An 11,903-nucleotide genomic window follows, 5' to 3' on the forward strand; every position below is an offset into this window, starting at 1 on the left:
GGGCTGAGATTATGTGTAGCCACAACAGCAGAGCTGCTCCCCTGCCTGCCCTGGGGAGGAAAGGGCTGTTTTAAAGCTGTGATAACCTTGTCCTTGTGGGGAGAGCAGGGGGGGAGGCTTTGACTCGTGGAACATGGATGTGGAGCAACGCTTTCAAGGATGCTCTGCAAGAAAACAGCTCCTTTGAAAAGACTTTTCTCCCAATTCTAAGTGCAGGGGGCACGGTGGGGCTTGTATCATGATGCAGGAGAGATGTTTAAGTGAGGGGGTTCGTGGGCAAACTCCATCCCAGGCAGCAGCCTTTATTTTTCTTCCATGTGATGCATTTTGTAGCATCTTGTAGCATCTCAGAGAGGAGACATTGCTTGAGGTAGGGCGGCTTTAAAGGTTAAACTTGACAGCGGGAACATTTCTCTGCTCCCAGTCAAGTCCCATTTTCATAAAAAAAAGAATAAAACCCCAGCTCCCTGCTGGCAAACGAGGCCAGAGAACTTGTGATTGCTAAAAAAACCAAAAAAACACAAACAAAAAATAAATAAAACCCAAACCAAAACAAAAAAAAATACCCAGACCAGTCACGCTGTCTGACTCAGCTCTGATTGATGGCTCAGGAATGTGTCTGATAACGTGCAAGGGATTAAATAAACCACGGGCAAACATTTACAATGCAACATGTTGGCTGGACCACAGCCAGCACCCCACTCACCTGCCTCTGGCTGGGGAGCGACTGCCATCGCATCATGGGGTCTGAGGGGTTTTAATCTTTTTTCCACCTGCAAATAAAAAAGCAAAAATAACTGAATATTTTTGGGGGGTTGTTTTGCAAAAGGAAACAGCTTGCTGCTCGTGGCACTAATGGGAATTATTTGCTCCAGGTATCTAAATGCATTTGTGCACTTTTGCTACAACAAATGCATTCTCGGAAAGCATCTGTTTCTACTGATACATGGAAAATACATTTTGCAGCGGTGCACAGACCTGTGTAAATCACAGTCTCGCTGCTCCGTGCCTAAATCCTGCTATGTGTTGACATCCCTTCCCCATCCCCAAGGTGGTTTCAAAGCCCGGGCTTCGTTGATGGCTGCGTGGAGATGAATATTTGACCTCTGCACTTCCACATTTCTTGTGTGTTCATCTGTGTCTTCTCTCCTCTCTGAGGCTGAGGGGTGTGATGGGTGTTAGAGACACATGGGGCAGTGCCAGGCTCCTCTCCCCAGGATTATCATAGAATCATAGAATAGTTTGGGTTGGAAGGGGCCTTCAAAACTCATCTAATCCAAGCCATCAGCTTCACCAGCTCAGGCTGCTCAGAGCCCCATCCAGCCTGGCCTGGGATGTCTCCAGGGATGGGGCATCCACCACCTCTCTGGGCAACCTGGGCCAGTGTTTTACCACCTTCATTGTAAAAGATTTCTTCCTCATGTCTAGCCTGAATCTCCCCTTCTTTAGTTTCCAGCCATCACCTCTTGTCCTATCACAACAGGCCCTGCTAAAAAGTCTGTCACCATCTTTCTTTTAAACCCCTTATAAGTACCGATAGGCCTCGTTTGCAGAGTTCCTGGTCTCTGTAGTCATGGCAAGACTCTGGAGCCCTTAAAGGTTTGGTCACTTGGCTTCTGCTGGGAGTACTTCTGGGAAGGAACTGGTTAGAACAAGTGAATTGAAACCAAATCCAGTTGTCAGCAATGCTAGAAAAAATTACATCATGTGGCTAAGAGTAAATACCAAAATGGGTGACAAATGAACCCCCCAAATCAATGTGTAGTACCTACATCCACTAAGTTGGCTTCATGTCTTGTGTTCCTGCTGAGAATGCCCTGCTTCATCCTGCTAATCATAGAATAATTTTGGATGGAAGAAACCCTCAAGATCATAGAGTCCAACCATTAACCTAACACTGTCACTAAATCATGTCCCTAAGAAACAACTCTGTATTTCTCTTAAACACCTCCAGGGATGATGACTCCACCAATTCTCTGGGCAGCCTGTCCTGCTCTGTGGTCCATCCTCAGGACCTGTGCTTGTTCTGGGGAGGCCATGGGGGGGAACCACTCCTTGTTGCCACTGGGGCCAATCTGGGTCACTTTCACTGTAGGTTTTGCTCTGTGCTTTCCTTATGGCCTGATGCAGCAGCCAGAGTGTGTCAACAATGGACAGTCCACAGAGCAAGAGAGGAAAGAAACCAATCAAGGGTGTATTGAGTGTTGACAGGCCTCACATCTCCTGGTAGTCTCTTCCTGCATGAGCCACCACTGTCCCTTGAGGACCCAGAAGCTCCAACTCAACTGACGATGGGCTAAATCCCTTGAGAGGTCTTCTTCAATGTTATCTCCCACAATCCTATCAGAAATCTAATTTGCAGCCTCGTTAGAGCATGACAACATTACCTAGTCTGGTGATCTTCATGACAAGCCAGACAAAACCCAACTGATACTTCTGTCCACCCCACCTGTTGGCAAAGTGAGATCATCAATCCTTTCTGGTCCCAGCACATGTACCTCAGCTGCAGAGCCAGCACGATCTGAAGGGTTGGTGATGAGACAATGTTCAGGATCACCGAGGCTTTGTGACTGCCTTCTTCCTCTAGTACAAGGTATAGAGTCTTGTATGGCATCCACTCCAAGTCAGACACCAGCAAATGTTATTTGGTCTTTACTGCCATGAAAGGCATCTGAATGTTCTTATCGCTGAAATCAATGTTGGCAAAAATTCATGCCAGACAGAGAACTGGTGAAGCAGTTAGAAAAGTGGATGGTAGCAGAGGTCGTGCCCAAAAAGCATGGCTGAATTAGACCTATGAAGAGAAATAGTAATTAAGACCTAACAAATAATTACCATGGTGGGGGGCAGATCAAGAATGAGCACAGCCCAAATCCAGATATTACTAGCTGCAGCTCAAACCTCACAATTAAGCTGTGATTTTGGTCATTATGAGGAGGTATTTCCAGAGCTGTGTCTTGCGTTTTGCTGCCTTTATCCACCAAAACAACTGACTCAGCGTCAACAGAAAGAAAACCCAGAATTTTGATAAATGTCATCCAAACTAGACTGGAGAGTCTGCGTTGGATGCCAAAGCTGGATGCCAACCTGTGGGCAGAGCTGCCTTTTCCCAATGAAGAGAGGAGAAGACTTTCTGCCTAGCGGGGGATGTGTTGGTTTAAGAGAGGCGGGGGTTACCTAAAAATACTGATGTTCTCCCTTGGGAGCAGGAGTTCCACCATATGGCAACATGGAGAAGCGAATGTCACCATGCATTTCTCCGGTTCTTGGTCCATCTCAACCCACCTGTTACTCCACGGCACTGATGTTCTGATGGAGAGAAGGAAGCTGGAGCTTTCTATAGGTGTCTGGTCACCCCATCATTCCATGCTGCAAGCACATTGTCCCTGGGGGTGTATCTCCAGGCAGAACACACCTAGATTTCAGGGTGATGGTACAAGTGTTAATGGCTGATTTCCTTCTTGGGTTTCCCACTGGTGATGCTACAAGGACTGTGACTTACTCTGACTGTTCCAGGGCTGCTCTTTTGCCTTCCAGACAGTATTAATGTCAGTCCCTCTGATGGGTGACACCACCCTCTCAAACAGCCAACCTGACTCACTCTTCCTTCTGCCCAGCCTTGATCCATGTGTGACAAGAGGCAGACGTGCTCTCCTGCCATGCATCCACCTCCTTCTTTCTAATTGCCCCATCCTTTGGCATTCTCTAGTCATTTGCAGTGCCATGCATTCACTTCTTGCTCTGTATTTTCAGAGCAATGTGTAGGCATCTCCCAAGCATGACCTCCTTGTTCATTACCCCAAGGCCACTTTTTATCCTTTGCAGACATCCTGCTCGTTAACCAACCCACTCTATAATTGCTCAACCACTGCCAGCAGCAACCCAGTTTCTGCTATATGGATACAAGGGTTAGATGCCAGAAAGGCGAGAGGAAAGATCTGGGAGTCATCCCCAGGGCAGGTTCCTGGAGAAGGATGTTGCCTTTTTTTACTAGAGATGTACCCATCGACAGTATCAGAGCCAGTGCCACAAAATCCAGCCACTACTTTGATTTATCGTTGTAATAATTTATATATAGTTTTTTTCTCCTAAGAGGTTCTAATCTGTTTGGGTACATTCTCAGTGACATTTCTGCACCATTATAGGCCCCATCAGTGCGGATGAGCCCACCTTTTAGAAGCCATTAGGGCAGGGAAGTTATTTTCTTATTTAGCTATAAATTACCCATCAGGGACTGGCTGCTGTATAAGGAAGGCATAATGAAATAATAAAACACTAATAATCACCACAATTAATTTGAAATAATGGCTAGAACGCCTTTCCAGACCTGCTAAACCAATGTGCAGGCTTATAGTGAGTGTTATTGAGCATGGCCATTGCGGAGGGACTAATTTCAAGTCTCTTCTTCTGGCACGTTTTTGCCCATGACAGGGTCTGTTGCAGAGGTGGGAGAAGTACATCTGCATCTGTTACATAAAATCACTTGCAAGAGTCAGCAAAGCCTGAAGAGAGACGAGACGGGGAAGAAAAGCGAATTAAGTCAGAAGAATTGTAATAAAGGGTTTGCAAGACTCATGGTTAAAACTGGCTGGAAACCAAGGCTTTTGGTTCACCAGAGATCTTCTCTTTTAAACGTAAATAAAAATAAAAATACCTTCCTGTCCAAACGGGATGGAAAACAGTACTTTTCAAAATTTCTGAAGCTCCTTTCAATCCCAGGAACTGACATATTGTTTTGGTTTTTTTGCTGAAGATGTTTTAAACCAAATGTTAGCTTTTTTTTGACCAAACATTTTTTTTTGCTGGAAAGCACCGCACCAGAGTAACTTGCAGCAGTAATGCTGGGGGAAGAAGCAACACTGATGAGAGAATGGGGGATGGCCCTTCATCACTCATGAGAGATTAAATGGGGGTTTCATTGCCTTTACCTTGCATGGGGCTGGTTATCCACCTTACCCGCACAACTTGTCACCTCCAGGCACGTCCTGGGAGACGAATGCAGATATGGCTCAGGAATGCAGATATGGCTCAGCGTGGTGTCTCCGGCACCTCACTACTATCCCTTGAAATGCTCTTGGAAGCTACGTGAGCTTGCAAGGTCAACAATGCCCCAGACAAGGATAAGCGTTGGGAGGGGTAGGCTCAAATGAAAAGCCCACCTGTGTGTCCTAGGTCATTTTAATGCAAGTATTAATTACCCTCCTATCTGCTAAGCTGATCTGAGCCTGTCTGCGGCCGGCTGCTTCCTCCTGAAGCTGCTCTTAGCAAAGCTGGTGCTGTCTGTGTACTTGCAGGGCTGCTCTGAGGCCTGGGAAGGATGGGACTGGTGCTGATTAAGGGCTACAAGGATGTCAACCAGCCCAGGGAGGTTTTTTGCCATGGCTGTGAAGCCGATTTGCCTGCAGAGAGGCTGACTCAGCAGTGCTGGGAGGGTTAAGCTAAGCCAAGCAATCCCATGCCTGCCACGGGGAGAGACCACGCACATGTTACCACGCACGTGTTGGGCAGCCAGGCTTGGCTTTGCAATAGCTCTAGTCATGTGTCTGAGCCTATAACGTGAGTTTTGCAGCTCCTTTGGGAAGCTTTATGTATTTTTGTTTTCTCCACAACCTGGGAATCTGAAACCCTCTGGTATTTCCCCATGGCAGTGCAATGCTTTGCACAATATTTCCCTTTCTGGTCGTGCTGGTGGGGTTTTGTGCTGGTCTGGGAGGGAGGATTTGGCCTCGTGGCTCATCTTCAGTGGCACAGGCAGGGTTCTTGCAAAGTGTTCTGTTTGCCAAAAGCAGGCAGGAATCCCCACTATCAAAATGTCCAGCCCACCCACTGGCAGTGGGACAGCAGGACTTCTCACGTCTGTGCGTCTCTTGCAGGTTGTGGCTCAAAATCATTGATTATAGAATCTTATGATATCTTAACTTGGAAGGGACCCACAAGACTCATTGAGCCCAACTCCATGCTCCTTGTAGGACTAACTAAAACTAAATCAATGCTAAAAGAAATATAAGTAATAACCAATAAATACATACCGTCCAGGAATTTGGTATTTTACGTGCTGATATGCACAAGCAAATTGGCCATCTACTTCAAAAGGGGCTGCATTTGCCTCTGTGCAAAGGTCAGATGAAATATTAAGCAGCCTTATTGTTTTGAATAACCCTCTATTGTTTTGAAGAGGTGATTTGAGACAAACAGCTGTGGGACCCATTGCTGGAAGCAGTCTGGGTCCAGTTTCATAGGAAGATATTCAAATCTCCTGCATGGGAGATCCATGCTAACGCACAATCAAATTGTGTGCTTCAGTACACAAATGCCAGAGGTCAAGATACCTCTGGATGAGTAAACATTTGCTGGTAGGGCTCAGGAATAAATCCAACAAAGGAAACAAGCCTAATAGCTATTGCAGAATCAGGTCTTGTCTTCTCTCTTGAACCAGGTATGTTTTAGATAGATCCCATTAGCCGCAACCAAGCCACTCTCAGTTATCATCACATTGACTTGTGGCAGGTGAGACAAAGCACAACACTGAAGAATTCAGTTGCAAAATAGATATATTCCGGGGTAGAAATCCAGTAACATCTTCTTTCAAGTAATTAACCAGGGGACCAGAGCTACTATGCAGAAAGAGCAAATTGAATCACTGTGGTTTGGTCACACCTGCGGAAAATCAAACTGTCAAGGAGGTTGTTTCTTACACTAGGTGGGATTATTTATAGTAGCGCTGTCTGTAGGATCCCATCTGAGCAGGCAGGGAGCACAGCAGAGGCTGTGTTTGCTGGGAGAAATCAGCTGTGTTCAAGTAAGGCTGGGAACACAGGCAAAGCCAGGCAGGATTCTTCTTCTTTTGAAAACACTGGCCTCACAGAATCACAGACTGGTTGAGGTTGGAAGGGACCTCTGGAGATCATCCAGTCCAACCCACCTGCTAAAGCAGGTTCACCAGAGCAGATTATACAGGAATGTGTTCAGGTGGGTTTGAATGTCTCCAGAGAAGGAGACTCCACAACCTCTCTGGGCAGCCTGGGCCAGGCTCTGGCACCTCAAAGAATTTTTTTCCTCATATTCAGATAGGACCTCCTATGGCATTCATAGAATGATTTTGGTTGGAAGATGCTTCAGTCTGTGCCTGTTACCTCTCATCCTATTGTTGGGCAACACTGAAAGGAGTCTGGTTCCATCCTCTTGACATCTGGCATCCACCCTTGAGATATTTATAAACACTGATAAGATCCCCTCTCAGCCTCCTCTTCAAATTGAAGCTTTCTGCAGCAACATGTCAGGCCATGTTTATGCTGGCAAACCAACAGGGTTGGGGCAAGGGTTGGAGCTGGGGCTGCGACAATCATGATGTTTTGGTGTATTCCCTGGTGAGGTGTTGGCCTGGGCTAACTGGGACCTGAGGTTGCTGGTCATAGGGGATGGTGTGGTTCAGGGATGGCTCCTGGATGCAGCCACACTACACCCACCACCCAGCTTGGGTAAGTGCACCGGCTGTGTGGTTCTGCTGTACAAAGAGACCCTCTTAAATTAAATCAGAGCACTCAACATAGCTCCTTATTTCATAGACTCATAGAATAGTCTGGGCTAGAAGGGACCTTCAAAGCTCATCGTGTGCCACCCCTGCCATGAACAGGGACATCTTCACCAGATCAGGTTGCTTAGAGCCCCGTCCAGCCTGGCCTGGGATGTCTCCAGGGATGGTTCATCCACCACCTCTCTGGGAAATCTGGGTCAGGGTCTCACCACTCTCATTGTAAAAAATTTATTCTTCATGTCTAGCCTGAGTCTCCCCTCCTTTAGTTTAAAACCATGACCTCTTGTCTTACTTAAAACCATGACCCCTGCTAAAAAGTCTGTCCCCATTTGAGGCACACTGAGCAAGATCTTAACTACAGATGCAGTTCATTGACTGCAGGATTATGTGGATTATACCTGCAGGGTATATATTGCTGAGGGCAGCAGCCTGTTGTCAGCAAGCCAGTGTCCATCCACGATGGATGAACTGGGTAAGATTGGGAGCAACTGGGTGAGGACCAGAAAGGGGGGGGCATGTGAGCATGTTGCAGACCATGGCCATGCCATGCACAGCCCTGGGGAAGTCCCAAGGCTCAGAGTGAAACTCCATCCCAACATCCATGTCCCCACAACTTCCACATGGAAGGAGACAACTGTGGGAAACTACTTGTTTTGCAGGGTTTTGGGGCAGAAGCAGAAAATGGCTTCACCCTCAGCTACAGCTCTGGTTAACTGTGAGGTTGGGCAAGCAGCGCTGCTCCCCATCTGGAATTTTGCATATCTCCAAGGGGAACCTCTCCTTCAGAGGCCATCACCCTGTGGAGCAAAGCTGACAAACCTCCGTGCTGTCCCTGACTCTGTGCCCAACACCCCCATTCTCAGACAGCAGCCCCCAGCTGGGGACATGGCTGGGGTCATTGCACCACCAAAAGTTGCCTGTTCCGGTCTCTGAGCTTCTTTGGCAGAACTTTCCCTTGATGGATGGAAGAGTTGTATTATTACTTCTTTTACTATTATTATTGTTGTTATTACTATTATTATGTCTGGGACTGGCATATGCTCATATGAGCATCTCAGGAGCTGGGAGGTGAGAGAGGGTTCCAGGCTGCGCACTGGATTCAGTATAGCTCTGTTTGAACCCAAAGCCTTTATTTGGTTTCTTTGTCTGGGAAAGGAGGTGGTAAATTGTCTCTTTTCTCATCCTCTTGGGATCCCCAGGCACATTTCGTTGATCCCTGGAGGGGTAAATTCTTGTTGGAGCCTCTAGCAAGAGTCACATACCTGCCTAGTTCTCCGGTAGTTTGAGTGGCTGATGAATTTGTATGGGGAAGACATCAAAACCCAGGGTTTAGATGTGAATTCTATTCCTCAGGGCATCTCCTAAGAGGTAGCCAAGGTGGAAACACATCCTTCCTGCCTTCCAGAGCCAACATCCCACTTCCTCCCCCATGGTCCCAATTATGGATTTTCTGCAATCCTGAGAGCTGGCATTAAGCAATCCTGAGCAAATCACATTCCCTCATCAGCCTTGTGCTCTTACCTTGCTCCAGTCACTACCTTCTAGTTTAGGATTTGCTGGGAGTGGGGGATTGCAGCAGAAGTCTTATCATCTATGGGGGCAGATGATGGACCAGTGGAGTCACAAATCACAGGGAAGCCTGTAACTGGTGTCTAGTCTGTATATATACCCTGTCTTCAGATTCTTGACTTCACATTTATTAGTGCCAATGCTTCGATTTACAACTTGTGCCTTGCCCGGCAAATGCTGCCACTGGCAAAACTTTGCAGCTTCTTTTGCAGCTGCCAACCAGGCTTTAATTATTGCATTGCCTAATTCTCAACCAAATTGGAAAATGTTATCAGCCAGCCTAAACAATAAGGCTGCTTGACTACAGGTGCATTTTGTCTATCTGTTTCTAATAAAGCCTGTAGAAAACATGCAGGGTTGGCTCCTCCCTTGAAGGAGAAACTCTGGAGGCAGACAGAGGCTTTGGGTATGGTAGTATTTAAAGCCGTGGGTAGTTATTTTCTGCCAGTAAATGCAGTTCTCTCACATGTGATGAGTGGAAGAAGTGACTGAGATTTGCATCACTGCCCTGTGCTGGCTCCGAGGCAAGAAGCAGCACAGCTGCTCAAAATGAGACAGCATGGGAGAAGAGGGGAAGGATGTCACCATGTGTTGCTGATAGCCATTTCCAGTAATTGGTGTGTGCTACATGCAGGAGTAATTACATTTATACAATCCTAAAATTACATTTGGCCCTTAGAAAGCAAGCACGAGACTGAGGTGTCCCCCAGTGAAAATTAGTTTGACATCCCTGGCTTAGGCAAAGCTCATGTTTAATTTAACACCAGACAGGTGTTGGATAGGTCTCCTGTTACTTGGTCACAGGGCTTGAAGTCTTCTTTTTCTTCTCTGCTGTTGACCCAACAGAGGCAACCAGCAACACTGATCTTATGGTCCATCTCTACAGGTGATCTTCTGGTGAGAACGTTCTTGCAGTTAACTCATTTCAATTGTTGGCCCAGCAGAACTGCTCTCTTGGCACTGGACGGCTGAACACAAGTGTTGCTGGACCTAGATTTGGTCCTACCAGTGCCCCACATTTAAATTGCGTGAGATGGGGATCAGGTGCTTTGGGTTACCTGCAACGGATCTTCTGGCACAGCTCTTTCTGTTTTGGCTCTACAGGCTGTTTTCACAGGTCTCAAACACCCTGACATCCCTGGCACCTCCAAGGACTCTAATGCCTTCAGAAACTTGAGTCCTTAAGTCAGAAAATTACAGGTGAGTCTAATTAAGTAATGAGGACAATGCCTAGAGGCTGGCCAAGTTGCAACCATTATTGCACTGAGCCTTGCATGGATGTGGAGCTGTAGATAGGCCCTTGCCATGCTGAATTAACAGTCCAGAAGGTTTTATGCAGAACCCAGAAGCTGTAGACTGGGAAGGCAGTGTGGGTGAGGGGGTAGGAGGTGAGGAAACAAACCATGCCCATTGTTTAAGTGCATAAATCAAGCAAATTCCTTGCCAGCTAGTGCTTGCTTTACAGAACACACTAGCAACAGTGTTTATTAGTTATGCAAATGTGCATGATTATGAAAATAAAGTCTCAGATGAGCCAAACTACCCTGTCCTGAGGTCCACACACACACACGCAAAATGGTTAGAGAGATGCAAAAACCTCCCTCTGCTTGGAGCAGTGAAGCTGGGAGAAATGGCATGGTTGCTAGTCCAAGACTGTGCATCAAGCCCTGTTTGATCTCCCAGACAATGCAACAGCTCCTTGTCTCCTCCTTCTCTTGCCCCAGGGATGTTTTGACTTCCTCACTGAGCAAAGAGAAAGGCATATGTGACCTAAATCAGGTTTTACTTCTGCTCACATCCCTCCAGCTTGAGTAAACAGCAGAGGATGTGACTGAGAGCACATAGGTACCTCCTCGGTGCCTCTTCTGTACTTCAGGTTTTCTTCTCCCTGCCCCAGAAGTGAGCTTGACTCATTCTGTATTTCCAGAGATGCTTCCCCTCTCCCCACACAGCTCATTAAACCTCCATAATCAGCCAGTCTCCAGCCCACCTCTACAGATTTTGTTGTTGCATGGAGTAGCTTTGTCCTACAGGACCTACCTCCCAAGCCAAAACCCTGCTTGAGGGGTGGGAAAGGATGGGAAAAACCCTGGAGACTGACAAAACAAACACACATGAAAAAAGGTTCCCTTGATCAACCTGAGTGCCAGCCCCACCCTGGGGTGTGGGATAAACACTGGCAAGTGTTTATTCATCACCACTCAGCATCCAAATATTTGGTTCTCTGTGTCACACCGGCACATGCTCCTGTTCACGCTGCATCCACGCTGCCTGTCAGATGCTTTCGCAGCAAGCAAGGGCAGACTTCTGTCTGCCAAGGGGAGGAAAGAGATCCTGCCTGTGAGATTTGTTATAAATAGGCTGGGATTGCTAGCAATTCCATGGCTAGATGCACAAGGATATTTCTTTTTGGATATCTGGTCTTCCACCTAAACACTCTTCTGCACCACACATTTGTCTATCCATTTTTATTCATGCACTCAATTTTTTTTTTTACATAGATGTGTGCCTATGAATATGCACTATGAATATGCACTATGAATATGCATATATGTATGTCTATCCACCCACATTCACCTACATATGAATAAGCAGTGCTGGAAATTATAATCTGGATGCCTTGGCAATAATAATGCATAAATCTGATGTTTGCAGAAGTGAATACGTAGCACATGATGACATTTTAATCTTTGCATGCACACATACACATCTTTTCTCCATCTGTCTAGTTATGAACATGCCAGTACATAGGTGTGCTTGATATCAATATGTTCTGATATGGGAATGTAGATGAATTAAG

The sequence above is a fragment of the Streptopelia decaocto genome (genome assembly GCF_964273445.1).
Source record: "Streptopelia decaocto genome assembly, chromosome: 1".
Classification (NCBI taxonomy): Eukaryota; Metazoa; Chordata; class Aves; order Columbiformes; family Columbidae; genus Streptopelia; species Streptopelia decaocto.